This window comes from Marmota monax, unplaced genomic scaffold (genome assembly GCF_021218885.2).
Source record: "Marmota monax isolate L192 unplaced genomic scaffold, Marmota_monax_Labrador192_F-V1.1 WCK01_AAM20220418_F8-fsc00024, whole genome shotgun sequence".
In the NCBI taxonomy this organism is placed as follows: Eukaryota; Metazoa; Chordata; class Mammalia; order Rodentia; family Sciuridae; genus Marmota; species Marmota monax.
The window spans coordinates 8632461-8647117 of NW_026695224.1; positions in this window are offsets into that span (position 1 = coordinate 8632461).

The following is a 14657-nucleotide window of genomic DNA, read 5'->3' on the forward strand; positions in this document are numbered from 1 at the left end:
GGCAAAGTTTGTTCTCAGATTTGAGCAAAGCACAGGAAAGATGTTGAACCTACTGGGCACGATGGTATGGTATAAAGTCCTGGGGAGACATCGGCCCTCCTAAGGACAGTGCACTGACTGAGAGAGAGAGAGAGAGAGAGAGAGAAACTTTACCCATCATCTTCCTAGAGCCAGAGAGGGCCCTTCCAAGCTAACCAGTCAGCCCAAAAGAAGGGCCGAGACAGGGGGGAGACGGGGGAGGGCTGAGCACTGGCTTCTCTCTTTGAAGCAAGAGGCCAAGAATACCTTACCACACTCCAAGGACCAGCAACAGTAGGCGATGGATGGGGACCAAAATCCCTTACAGCTGTTGGAAACCATACCCTATTCAGAGATAATTGGCAATTAGTTAAACAACTCCTGTTTAGAGCACGCCTCCGCCCCACCCTCCAGGACAGCTGTGTTTGAAAAGGGGCGGGTGCCACCGGCTCAGGAAGTGTGGAAACCTGATCTTCAAGTCAATAAAACATAACAGAGCTGCAGGAGCCAAGGAGTTAGAGAATTTAAAAATATGTCCAGGCAACGGAATCCCTCTCTAGAACGCTCTGCTGCATGGGCTCCTTCTGTAGAACAGAGTAGTACTTGGGGACAGAGAGGCCTCTCACCAGCTGTCCTGTGAGGCTGGGCAAGCGGCTTTGCCTCTCTAAGCCTCTGTCTTCTTATCTGTCAAATGGGGATGATGGTCATCGTACGGTGAAGGTTTAATGATGTGGCGCCCCCAGGGCCTGGAACAGAGGGAATGCCAACTCTCAGGCATTCGTGTTCACTCAGGCCGAGATTCCTTAGCCTGGCCCTCAAGGCCTCCAGCAACTTATCTGCAGACGACTCCCCCCCACATCCCCCATGTCCCATCCCCTATGACCTTGCAGCCAAAAAGCACCACTGAGTGCGACTCGGTTTCCTAATCTGTGAACTGAGGTAGCCACATGGGTTTTCCCTAAGGTCCCCATCCACCCACCAGGCTAGGCTCCCTCCAGTGCCTTTGGTCACACCATTCCCGGGGCCCAGAAGGCCTTTCTTCTCCTCTCAACCGGCAATTCTTAGCAGGTCTTCAAGGTCAAGTTCAAATGCCACCTTGAAGCCCTTCCTGGGGAGGGATTTATTTCTTCTTATAAACCAGCTCAATCCAGGGTTGATGTCCCTTTGTTTGACCTGCACTGTATTTTTAAAAACTCAAAAACTACCACATTTTTTTTTCTTTTTTTTAGTTTTCTTACCAAGTCAGAAGGCCAGCAGTCCTGGCCCCACGTCCTGGACAGCTGTCTGGGGATGGCTAACTGCTGCCCCCTACAGGCGGGGCAGGCCTTCTGATGCTTGCCTGGATGGACTGTGCCTCTCCTCCTGAGCTCAAGCAACAGGGGCCCTTCTCTGACTCCCCGACTCCCCTTCTTCCTTCTCCTCCTCTCCCTCCCCTTCCTCCTCCTGCTCCTCCGTCTTGTCCTCTGCTCCTTTTTTGGTAGGTACTATTTCTTATTTTCTACCTTAAGTTGGGGGGTCATCGATGTTTCAAGACACCTTAAACTCTGCTACCTCGAGGCCCTTGGAAACCGAACTCTTATTCATCAGTGAGACCCAAAGAACTTGGCCCAGGATCTGGTTGCAAAGAGGAAATGAGCAGGGCCTCTGCATGCTTGTGAACGGCACCCCTGGAGTTGTGCAATCCAGTCGTGTAAGTGAACGAAAGAGTGAATGACAAATGTGCCCCTATAGAGCACCTACTGTATGCCAGGCACTGACCCAGGTACATTACAGATACAAACTTATCTACAAAATGAATGAACATAGAAATGGATATTGAGTGAAAGGGTCCTTCTGCTTGTTTCTCAGGTCAGGACTGGTGCCCTCTCCTCTCTGGGAGACAGGAGCACGCTTCCCCAGGGCTGAGTCCCAGCTGGTTTGAAGGCTCTTTCTCAATGTTAGGTCTTGGCTTCAACAAGACGGGGATTGCTCAACCCCATGAGGTTTCCAAAGAGCTGCCCCATCCCCCACTGTCCTGCCAAATAGACTGTCCACTTGGCTTCCCTCCAGTGTCACTTACAGAATCTTCATGCGCCTGTCAGAATCCCATTCCCTGGGGGTGAGAGGAGGATGCTCCTGTGTTAGTACAAAGAGTTGTGCCAATCTGTTGTGCACACATTTAGAGCTCTGAAGTATTTTCTCCTTCATTATCTACTTTGATTATGAAGAAGTACCCATTTCTCCCATCTCCCCCATCTTCATCATGAAGTATGTAAGTGGCACATTACTGTATACCCATTTGACAGATGAGGAAACCGAGGTCAAAATGGAGAAAAGGATGGGCTGGGTCGTGCTGAGAGGTAGGGATTATAACTTGGACTTCTGGCTCAAAATTTTTTTTAATGTTTCATTGACAAAATCCATGCAGTTGGGGGAAAACATACCAATCAGTTGGCCACCACTGTGACATCAATAGAGAGGAGGACACGGTGGCAATGCAGATGAGGGCGATGGTGGGGAGGTGCCGGGAGGAGAGGTTTGGTTAGAGGGAGCTGGGGAGGGCCCCAAGAAGGGGCTTGGGGCAGAGACAGGACGGCTGAGGAAGACAGAGTGTGAGGCCAAGGGAAAGGATTCCTAAGAGCATCAAAGGGGCACAGAGCAGGAGAGTCTGGGACACCAAGAGAAAGCATCAGGGCAGAGTGACGGGGCACAGTCTCTGCAGCCGCGGGCCTGGGGCGGGCCTGGGCTCAGGTCTCCCTCACTTCTAGCCAGGCCTCTTGGCAATGCCTTAACCTCTCCATCCCGTTTGTCATCTGTAAATAGGGGTCCCGACTGCCACACACTCAGAGATGCTTGTGAAGGGGAACAGAGACGTGCAGAGAAAGGGCTCAAAGCTCCCCAGCACTTATGAGGATCACTACCTTGGTCCTCTGGGTACACCTGGTTGAGAAGGGAACAGGCTTGTCTCTGGTGACACGGTAAATGAGGGACAGAGAACGGGGTCCTGAATTCCAGCAACTGCTCTTTTAACACCTCACCCAGGCGGGTGTTCTGGGGGCCCCTGAGTGGGGAAGCCCCCTCCCCAGCAAACCCAAGTGCTGTCACAGCCACAGGTGGGCCTCGCCAAAGTGCCTGTAGGTCCAAAGCCTGGGCCAGGCGCCCAGCAGGAGATGGCCTATATACTCCCTTCAAGACACGTGTCCTTTGCCCCTAGGCTGGGTTCTGATGCGTCCCTGGCCCATCAGGAAGGTCCCAGGACCACAGGCAGCCCCAGCAGCCGGCCTCCCCCTGGGCTCCCTTAGCCAGCAGCTGCGGTCTCCCCCCTCCCCACCTTGTAATGCGCCCCCCTCGTCCTAAGCCTGCTGCCCCCTCCCCAAGTTCAACAGCACCCCTGCCTCGGAGGCTGAGCAAAGCCAACCATCGCAGAGCCATCAACAAACGCAGTGGAAATTGGAGCGGGGAAGAGAGGCGGATGCATAATTTATGGGCTGGCGGAGAGTGAGTGACAGGCGGCGGCGGGAGGCCTCGGCACCTTATCGATCTTTTCAAAAAACCCGAGGAAGGACCTCGGGCTGAGGGCCAGGGGAGGCACGGAGGGTGCGGGCGGGGGCGAGGCCATTAAGGACGCGGTGCGACCCGGCCAGCTGCTGGCGGTGGGCGGGGGCCCCGGCAGGTGGGGCGCGCAGGCGCAGGCGCGATCGATGACACCGTGGAGACATGAGGGGCGGACTGGCTCTTAAGCCAAATGCGCGTGAGATTTTTTAAAAGCATCGATTCAGGATGGATCAATGGAAATCGAGGCATATTTTTTTTTCCCTTGTGCAAAAAGGGGGTAATAACACTTGGCTGAGACTCCGGAGGGTGACGAGGATAAATGCTCCGTGAGGAGCGCCTCTCCCCCTGCAGGCCACCCGCAGGCTCCGGGAAGCAGGATGCAGTGTTCCCTCGCTTCTTCCCTTCCCGAGAGAAGGCCCCCACTAAAGCCAGGGACCGGGTCCCACCGGTCCCACCCCAGGTGCCCAGCTCTGACCGTGTCCAGGACCCCGTGGGGTCGTCGGGGGATGGCACCCTTCTTTCTCGGATTCCTTAGCGTGTCGCGCTAGCTCCGCCCCCAACACACATCCAGGGCCAGCCTCACCCCCAGCGGTACCCACGCGACAGTCGGCTTAGATCCTCCCTGTCCCTCCATCCAACCCTGTCCCACCCCATGACCTTTGGACATTTTCCCTTCCAGGCACTCAGCACTATTTATAGTATCGCTTGTGGGTTTGGTTCCACAGTTTCTCCCTAGAATGTGAGTTACAAGAGGGCAGGGACCCTGCTGCATTTCCAGAACTTCAAATAGCAGGGTAGGTGCTCAGCAAAGGTTTGTTGGAGGGAGAGAGGAGGAGAGAAAGGGAAGGGGAGAGAGAGGAGACCCACCCATGATGCTCCATCCATCACCAAGTGGGCAGAGGGGCCACCAGTTCAGATCCACAAAGAATCCACGGAGGCCGTTTCTCCCTAGCCGGGAGCTCTGCTGCAGGATTCAGGGCCCGGGGGAGAGTTGCTTTCTCCCGGGGGGACAAGGCCACCTCTTTGCTTGATTCCAGTGGAACCTAGTAACATCAGAAGCCACATTCCCCTCCCCAGGCCACCACCGCTGCAGCTGGCTGAGGTTGGAACCAGGCATGGTGTCCCCATTCTTTCCTGAGTCCAGGAGGAGAGCAGAGACCCCTGCCCTAAAAATGGGCGGAAGGACTGCAGACTTGGCTGGAGACAGTCCTGGGGGCCCCATCATCCCAGGTGCTGGGGTCTGGTTCCCATTTGGGGAGCAGGGCTGGAGGCCTGCTTTTATTTCTCTGATGCCCGTCCTGGGCCACAGGTCATGTTCCACTGTCTTGAGCAGGTATCTGCCCAGGTGGTCAGACCTGAGGATGCAGGGGGTGGGCAAGGGAACAGTAGCCCTGAGCGACATGGCGAGCCACCCATCCAGGGAAAAAAACAGGGCCAGGATCATTTTATTTGGCCAGTGCTCAAAAAGCCAGTTATTTAATTATTTCCCTAAATCTTTTTTTTTTTTTGATAAGCCAGGCTCATTCTGTTTGTTATTTATAGGATCACTTCATCACCCACTGGGATCAGGGAGGCAAACAGGGATGGGGCAGGAGGAAGAAGTGGTTGCTCAAAAGTCTTCCCTGGCCTTCTGCTGATTCTCCTGCAATTGCTTCAATGTGTCTCTCCCCCTCCGGCCCAGGTCCCCCTCCCACTCTCCACTCTCTGCTTTTGCTGTTGGAGCCGCCCCCTCCCCTCTTCCTCCCACTCCCCGCCATGGGCCCCCAGCCTGGCTGGCAGGCAAAGCTGACCCCTAATGGCTTCTGACAGCGGGATCACCCCTGCGCAGAGCAAGGTGCCCGCCTTCTCAATCAGCAGCCCCCTCTGCCGGGTGCGCCCTGGGGTTTCTATTAGCGAGATTCTACCTGATTCCACAGGCTGCCATCTGCGCACCCAGCCCCTGGGGGGCACATCTCATCCCAGGCCTCAGGGTCCCAGCTGAGGGCGTTTCCCGACCCCTGGTCAGGGCTGCGTCGGGGGCACTCAGCTATTCTCCGTGGGCCTTTGGGAGGAGAGGTGGGTGCTTCTCCAGGACCCTCCCCCATGGCCAGATGCTGTTTTGCAGTCTTCAGTGCCCCTCAGGCCTGAAGAAAGCCCTGGTCTGGAAGAGCAGGCAGCAAACCCCGAGGGCTCTGGAGCCAGCCTCTGCCACTTGGCCAGCTGTGTGATCTCCGCAGACCTCCCAATCTCTCTGGGCCTCGGTTTCCTCATCTGTATAACAGGGTCAGGGTCAGTCATACCTGTTTCCCGGGGTTCCTGTAAGGGTTCCGTGTGCTGATCCTTACAAATCACTCGGGACTGACTGCGACCACACATTTAATGCTACATGAGATGGTCAGAAGCTACCATCCCCTGTCGCCACTCCTGGGGTCAAGCCTTCAGGGAGCGGAACCCCACCGGACAAGCCTGTTGGCTTGCTGGAAATAAGGCGTCCACCCTGGGCGCCTCACCGTTCCTCCCGGAGTCTCAGTTTTATCATCTGTACAGGCAGGTCCCCAGAGTATCCTGCGCCGGGAGCGTGAAGATGATATGAGCAAATGTCTGTTAAGAGCAGACTCCAAAGCCAGGCCTGTGAGTTCAAGTTCCAGCTCTTCCACTTACTAGCTGTGTGACCTTGACCACGCTGCTTAACCTCTCTGTGCCTGGATACCTCATCTACCTGTGATACCGCCACCGCCACATCACAGGGTTACTGGGAGAGCGAAATCTGCTCATTTGAGTAGAGTGCTCCGGACAGCGTCTGGTGCAGAGTGACATGGGGCACGTGTTCCTTATTACTGTCATGGGAGTATCACAGATCATGCCTGAAAAACATTTCCCCACCTGCCTCTGTCTCTGAAGACTTCTTCTCTTCTCTCTCCTCTCTTCCCGCTGGGTGGCTCAGGGCAGAAGCCCCTCGTTTGCAACCAAAATCCAAATCATCCTGACAGGCTCAGCCCGGCCAGTCTTAGTTCTGGAGTCAGGGAGAGTGGTGACAAGCTGGAGGAGGTGACAGGCGCTGAGACTCCTAGAGCTGGACCTTGGGATCTGGTGTGGACCTTGAAGAGGCCTCTTGGCCCTTCTGGCCTCAGGGTTCCCATCTGTGAAGTGGGGGCGCCTCCTTGTCTGCTTCCCATGTTACCCCAAAGCCCAGATAACCAGCGAGGACATGGACTTAGGAGAAACACCACGAAGCCGGGAGCTGTCTGCGTGTCTGGGTTGTGTTGGGGGCAAGAGAGTGTCACTTGGGGACCTGATGTAAGGGAGGGTACATGGGCAGCGCAGAGCGGCAGACGGGCTGCCTCAGGAGGGCTGGCTCCCACCCTAAGGTGGGCGTGTGTGCATTACCGTCTACACTGGCTCTCCACCCTTGGGGACCCACCGGGGTCCCTGTCCCTCTGCTGTCACACCTGCTGCTTTCTCAGAGCTTTTGCTCCATGAACACTTGAACTTGCATAAGGTCCCCTTGCTTGGATTCTGGGTCCTCTGTCAACAGCCCGTGTCACATATGCGCCTGCTGTATGCCTGGGCAGGTAACATGATGGGTCCAGAGTGCCATGTGGCAGCACGGACGGCACCTTTGTCACCAGATGTGTGGCCGGCCACCTGCCTGTTGGCTCCCAGGTCCATTTATGACCAGAAAGGAGCTGCCTGGCCTGGCATGGAGCTGTGGCCACGGGTGGAGGTTGTGTCCCAAGGACGGCCGGGCAGCTGGGAGAGCCAGGTTGGGTCCCGGGAGTGAGGCAGTGTTGGTCTCAGGGAAGCTCCCAGCTGCTGCCCTGTGGACCCCACAGGGCTCTGGACACCCCACTCCGTCTGAGCCAGGCTCTGACCTGCCCTCTGCCTGTGCTTCAGGGGTGCCCTGGGGAGAAGGGTGATGGTGCCCGTGGAGTCACTGTGCAGGTGAAGGTCAGCCGTGCTGTTTCAATCTTCACTTCTGCTGACTAGCAGATGGCCTTGCTCTTGTTGTCCCTGAGCCCCAGTTTTCCCATCTGTGAAAAGGACACAACCACAGTGCCCTCCTACTGCCGTTGAGAGAATTAAATGAGATAATGCACCCAAGAGCTGGGCATCCAGAGCCCAACGCAGCTGAGCTCTTTCTTTTTGGGGGGTGGGGGGACACCGAGGATTGAACTCAGGGGCACTCCACCACTGAGCCCCATCCCCAGGCCTATTTTGTATTTTATTAGAGACAGGGTCTCCCTGAGTTGCTTAGCGCCTCACTAACTTTCTGAGGCTGGCTTTGAACTGGCGATCCTCCTCCTCTGCCTCCTGAGCTGCTGGGATGACAGGTGTGCGCCACTGCGCCCGGCCTGAACTGTTTTCTTATCTTTATGGCTCCAGCAGGAGCTGGGCTCTCTGCAGGCAGGTGGGGTAGAGAACCTGAGGGCTGCTTTTTTTCTCAGCTCAGTGCTCTGTTATAGACAGGGCCACTGTCACAAAAAACTGTCTCTCTCTCGGGGCTGGGGATGTGGCTCAAGCGGTAGTGCGCTCGCCTGGCATGCGTGGGGCCCGGGTTCGATCCTCAGCACCACATACAAACAAAGATGTTGTGTCCGCCGAAAACTAAAAAATAAATATTAAAATTCTCTCTCTCTTCTCTTTCTTAAAAAAAAACAAAACAAAACAAAAACTGTCTCTGTCCCAACTTACGTGTGGCTCGGACGCCCTAGTGTATCAGAAGTACCTGGACCCAATGCTCTCTGTGGCCCTTTCCCTCTGCCATCCTGAGGCCCAGCTCTGACCCCCGTGGAGGTAGGACTGAGTCTGCCGTGAACCAGGGAGAAGTTGCTCAGCCCTTGAGACTCACGTTTGGGCAGGGGGTCACCTGTGGGCTTGGGCTGACCCAGGGCACCCTTCTTATCTCCCGTATAGCTAAGCCCATAGTTTGGCCACCCAACTGGAAGAAAATGGCCAAGAATAGATAATGGTTCCCATTGCTTGGAAGACAGCTAACACACCTGGCGGTCATCTATCCACAACCACACCTCAGTGCACACTATGTCCCCGGCCAGGTACAAGATGACCTCCTGACTTGTCTTTGAAATAGATTTTATTTTTTTTCATTTTGTAGATGAGGAAACTGTGGATGGTACAGTTAAGTGCATGGTCCAAGGTCACACAGCTAATGCATGTCTGGATTCCACTCTCTCCCCATCTCTTCTCTGCTCCCCCGTGTCAAAGCCACCACCATCGCTCACCCAGAAAAAGTCAAAGGCCTCCCGACTGGCCTCTGGGCCTCCACAACCGCAGCCCTCTAATCCATTTTCCACTGAGAAGCCTGAGCGATCTTTAAGATGAATAGAAATGCCAAACTTTGCATGTACCAGGCCCTGTCCTAGGTGCTGGAGACGCGGCAGTGAGCGCTGTGTTCCTGGGTCTGTGAATTCCTGCTGCTCATGGGATAAAGTTCCAAATATAGGGCTGAGGTTGGCCCAGCGGCTCCGTATGTGCTCAGCATGTAGAAGGCCCTGGGTTCCATCCCAGCACCTCCTGCCCACAATCAAAGCACTAAGTGCTGACGTAGTGCTGGGATGGTGACAGCCGTCTGGGGAGAAGGAACCAACTCAAAGTTCTTCATCATCTCCCTGTGACAGCGATTCTCCATCATCACATGCAGTGGTTCCTCCTGAGGTGGATTCCTTGGGTCACATCGGCCTCAATCATAGAGCAGTTAGAAGACTCAACTCTTAGCAAACAGTGTCAGCCAACCAACCCGACAGCCATCCATCTGGAGCAACCAAACTGTGAGGTGAAGTGGACCCTTAGAGTCACAGCTAAGACCCCACCCGAGCAATTTTGGACATGTCGGTAATAAAAAGTCCTCCCTACTTGACCTGTAAGTGGGGGCCCATATGATTCATCACTCATCCTGGGGTGCTTTGGAGACTGAACGGGGTGCTACTCATAATGGTGTCCAGTAGGTCACCTGGGGTCACACAAACCGAGAGATCCAATGCTCTACCTGTGAGACCATGGGAACCGCCCCGCCTACCCCGCTAACCTAACACCTGGACAGTTTCTACTTCATTTAGCAAGAGGTCCACTCATTAGCTCCAAAAGTATTCTGTTCCAACCTTCTTTTTACCCTGAGGCTTTGCCTGAGACTTGAAGAATGAGACTAGTTCAGGGCCCAGGGGGACAGGACGTTACAGCCACAGGGAGCACCACGTCTCAGGGCTTTAGATACCTTTGGGGGTCCTCTTTCCAGATCTGCAGACCATGGGAACTCCATAGGTTCTGGGTGGAAAAGTCATGTCCCCAGAGAGGCCCTCCCTGATCCCACGCCCGGCAGAGGAGGTCTTTCCCGTCACATCATTTCTCACATCTGTTTGGCTGTTGGTGTGCTTACTATTTTATGACCCTCTCGAGCCCCAACAGGCTCTGCCCTGGACGCCGTTGGAGCTGTACCTGATTTGTTCACGGTGTACCCCCAACGCCTGACACAGTGCCCAGCCCCCAGCGAACACTCAAGCACGCACCCACTAAATATTGATTAGAAGGATGGGTGCCTGGTGGAGCCGAGACTCACATCTGGGCTGATTGGAAGGTCCCTGCTCTTCCCATCCGCCCCCCCCCACAGCAAGAATCCCAGCCTGTTGGAAAAGCAGATTATATCAGAGCAAGAGAGCCTCCTTCTCAGAGGAGGCCAAGGCCAAGATCAGTGGGAAAGAATCAGGTAGAAGCCAGGGATCCAGAGGTGCAAATTCCCTTCGATGAGGCAGATGTGACCCGAGGATTCCGCCCCCGGGAGTAACCAGGGCTTCCGATTGCTTGGTTCCATTAGAAGAATTGTAGCAGGTGCAAAAACCGGAGATTATCCCAAGAATTAAGATATGAAAAGCATGTTAGATCACTAAACTCCAATTAGGGAAATTAAATCGTGTGCACTCCCCTCCTGATGCAATATCGGGAGCTTGCATTAGCTCTGGGCTCCGGTTCTAATAAAATTAGAGAATAACACTTTAATTGAATTGTGCTTAAGAGGATCATGCTGACAAATTTGATTGTATCTGGCCGGGATGCACACCTTCCCCAGCCATCATTAAATCCAATGAAATGCCAGTCTCCGGATCTTGACAGTTTTCTGAAACAATCTGTGAACCGTGCTGTATCTTGGAATATCTAATCAATTTAGAGCTGCCTCATTAGGACTTGGCTGCTAACGGATACTTAAAAATCAAAGCAAATTACTGCACTCCATGGATAACTAGCTAATCATATCGATACAACATGGCTGGATTGTGTTGCAACAATTCATTTCCTCTTTAAGAAGCCACTGTCACCTATAATTTAGGGATTGAGATTCATAAGCCCTATGCAAACAGCTCCAATGTCAAGGATTTTCCTAAGCCTGGGACCAAGGGGTGCATGCTCCCCACCCCAGCTAATGGGGGTAAGCCAGCGCCGACTCCCATCATTCATGCCCTGCCTATTCCCTGAGCTCATTCCTGGATATTGAGTGCAAGACCCTATTGTATAAATGAAGGCTCAGATATGGGTAGCATCTTTCCTAAGATCACACAGCAAATGAGTGGCCAAGCCAGGATTTGGTCCTTTTTTGACAATACATCATATTTTCTAATATAATTTTAATATCAATTTAAAACAGTAATTATTCTTTTGCTCATAGTTTAATTGGGTCTTACTTTAATGTACTTACTAATGATGAACTTATTTTATTTTTACTCATATGGTGACCTACCATCCTAATTATGATTCTAATAGCCTATACTTACATAGGACTTATTAGGAATATAATTCATTTAATTACCTCAGCATCCCTAGAGGTGTTTCTGTGATAATTGTGGTAGGTATTAATGTCACTCACCAGATACTTCCTGTATTTCTGGCCCCTTGTGGTTGGATGAGCTGGGAGATTACTTCCAGCCCCGGGTGACCTACAGAAGGGACCTGTGTCATTTATAGGCCAGATCATCCGATTGTTGGTCCAAGATCTGCCATTCTTTCTCCCCTTCAGTTTCATCATCTATCAACATTTGAGCCTTTCGATGCTCCAAATGTGACAAGCAGAGGGCTACAGTTCAGATCTGGAGTATCCCCAAAGGCCCCTGTGTTAAGGGTGTGGTCCCCTGCTTGGTGCTATCCAGAGGTGGTGGAGGCTTCAAGAGGCGGGGCCTGGTGGCAGGTGGGGCCTAGTCATTGGGGCTGTGCCCTTGAAGGGATGACTGGGACCCTGGCCCCCCCTCTTCCTCTCCTTTGCACATCCCAGCCTCAAGATGAGGAGCTTTCTCTCTCTGCCCTGCCTGTCAGGATGGGCCCCAGAGCTGACTTTGGACTAACTCCTGTAAAACTGTGAGCCACAGTAAAATGTTTCACTTTACAAGTTGATGATCTCAGGTATTTGTTGAAAAAAATGGAAAGCTGACTACCACAGCAAGACTCTTCACTGACCCATGACGGACACAACATATGAGTGAGAAGTAATCTGCGCTGTTGAAAACCACTGAGATTTGGGGGTTGTTTGTTATTACAGCAGAACCTAGCTTGTCCTGACTAGAGGAGTTATCATTTTCATCTAACAGACGAGGAGACACCAACATACAGAGGTTAAGTGATTACAGCCATGTCTCATTCAGACGCTGGCAGTGAATTTTACAGCCCAGAGCTCTCAGGGAATGGTCAGAGCCCGGAACTGCTTTGCAGGAACTCCCGTCGGGCCTCCTCAGACCCCTCACCCCATGGCTCAGTCCGTGCCTGAGCAGATCCACTTGCTCATAGGTTCTTTACCGGCATCTGAACCAGTGGATTCTCTGAGGAAGTCCCTTTGATATCCTCGGGCATCAACACTGTCAGGCAGGTACCTCCTAAGAGCCAGGCTTTACCAAAAGGACCGACTGACATGGCGAAATTCCAGGTACAGCAAAGACCTGGACAGGAAGCCGCATTTAACAAGGACCTGTCTGTGCTCACCCCCACCCAGGCCTGAGGTAGCAGCTGCGGATATTAAGGGTGAGAAGACCCTGTAGTTATGGTCTCCGGAGAGGGCGCCTTTGGGATCTCCAAAGTGTGGGCCACTGGCAATCCCAGGAGCAGTTTTAGGGGTGGGGCTGGGGGGAGGGAACCCGAGCCCCCTCGGACCTGCAAGCAGGAGTGTCAGAGTGTCGGAGAAAGTTTGCAAAAACTGTACACAGCTTCAGGAAATGCCCACCCTGCGAGCCGTCGCTGAGTCGGTTAAGACGATAATTGCAGGCCTCCCAGCCCAGAGAGGGGCCAGGATGGCAGGGGCTGCTATTATCGTGTTCTGTCAGGCACGACAGCTTGTTTACAGGAGGGACGGGGACCGGGGAGCCATTGTCTGGTGGCTCCAGGGCCAGGGGCTGCTCCCCCTCCCCCTGCGAGCTCTGGGGCCCCAGGCTGGCCGAGTGCCCTTGCCAAGATGCTCAGGGAGCAGCTGCCCGGGGAGGACAGCTCTCCGGGTGCCCTTACCGGCTACCATTGATGCCAACCTACCACAGGCCCACAGACGGCCAGTGCTGCCCAGGACGCTTGGTCGGAAGGCGCTCAAGTCCTGGCGTGGACACCACTGCTCACCTGCTATAGGTTCTTTCTCCTGCAACATCTCTGGTCTTTCCCGTTTTAAAATAAGAGTCACAGCAGATGAGAGTTTCTCAGATTTCCATCGTGTGCCCAACCCCTGTAGGGGACAGCGGGAGTGTGTTTCTGGTGGATGCCAAGATTTGACCCAGAGCAGTTCTGTCTTAACATGATTTCAATATTCATAGGTCTGTTGCCAACAAAGGTATCTGACGGAAGGAGAAAATATCTTCATGAAATGATATTGGGTGGTTTCTAGAGTCTCCTGCAGCCCAGAGAACAAAGGCGGAGGCTTTAGAACAGCAAATAAATGATGAAGCTGGTCCTGCAGAGTCTGGTGAGAGGTCACTGCAGGGACAAGTGCAGGGACTGCTCCTGCAGACCCCACTCTGGCTGCACCCCAGAGGCTGCTGCTTGGACCTGGTGAGAGCCCCCCATGCCAATCCCACCACCACCGCCGCCGAAAACGCTCCACATAATTTCTCTTCTCTGTTCTATCACAGGACACTTATCACAGGTGTCTTACCCAAATCTTGGGCCCTGCATCTGATTGGGGGACCCAGATCATGGGAAGGTTCTCTAGATGCAAGGGAAAGCAAATTCCTGGTATTTTCACCCTTGAGGACGCAGACGCTGGTTCATGAGGTGGGGACAACACAGTCATAGGAGGAGAAGAGTTCACGTCCTAGGTGACAAATGCTCAGCCAGTGTCCCCTACAGATGGCAAACTCAAAACTAGCTTTTGAGAAAAGCTGCCAGACACAAATACATTGATGAATTAAATATAAATTGAGTTTGAAAAGCTGTGCCATCCAAACTTAAAAATATTTATTTAAGATGAATAACATCATGTTGACAAAATCTAATTTCCACTTGAAAGAAGACTTGGGTGCCGACCGCTATACCAATGTTCTTTTGAGTTCTGGAAACATCCTATGGTATATCCGTCTAGTGGTCCTCATTTGTCACCAAGGCATCTTTGCATATTCAAGTGCATCTGTTCTTTTCTCCTTTGCCTTCAATGATTATACTTGTACTTCTTGAAACAATATGATTGTAAACCCCAAAGCGGATGTGACACTGGGAAGTATAATAGTCCCCCCTTATAAAGTGACTATCCCAGTGTCCCGAAATATGCTTAGTAATGACGTGAAAGCTCTCGATTGACCCCAAAGTCCTCTGTGACACAAGGGACCCCCTCTGCAAGACATTAACCCAGGTCTCTTCCCCTTCCACACACACAGGGGGATTGCATTTCCTTCTCTCCTGAAAGGTAAACATGCCTTTGTAAGTTGCCAAGACTCATTATGAGTGTGTCAGTTTTGCTGGACGCTTTTCAGAGATGATTCACGATTCTTGTTTTCCCCTTTACCCTGTCACGATGGCCAGGGTGGTACCTCTGACAGCCTGTGGGAATGAAGATGTCACAGAGCAGAGCCCCTCCTAATGTGACATCTAGAATGAGTAGGTGCATAAATATTTCCTATTTTTGAACCACTGCGATTATGAGGCTCTTTGTTATGCAGCAC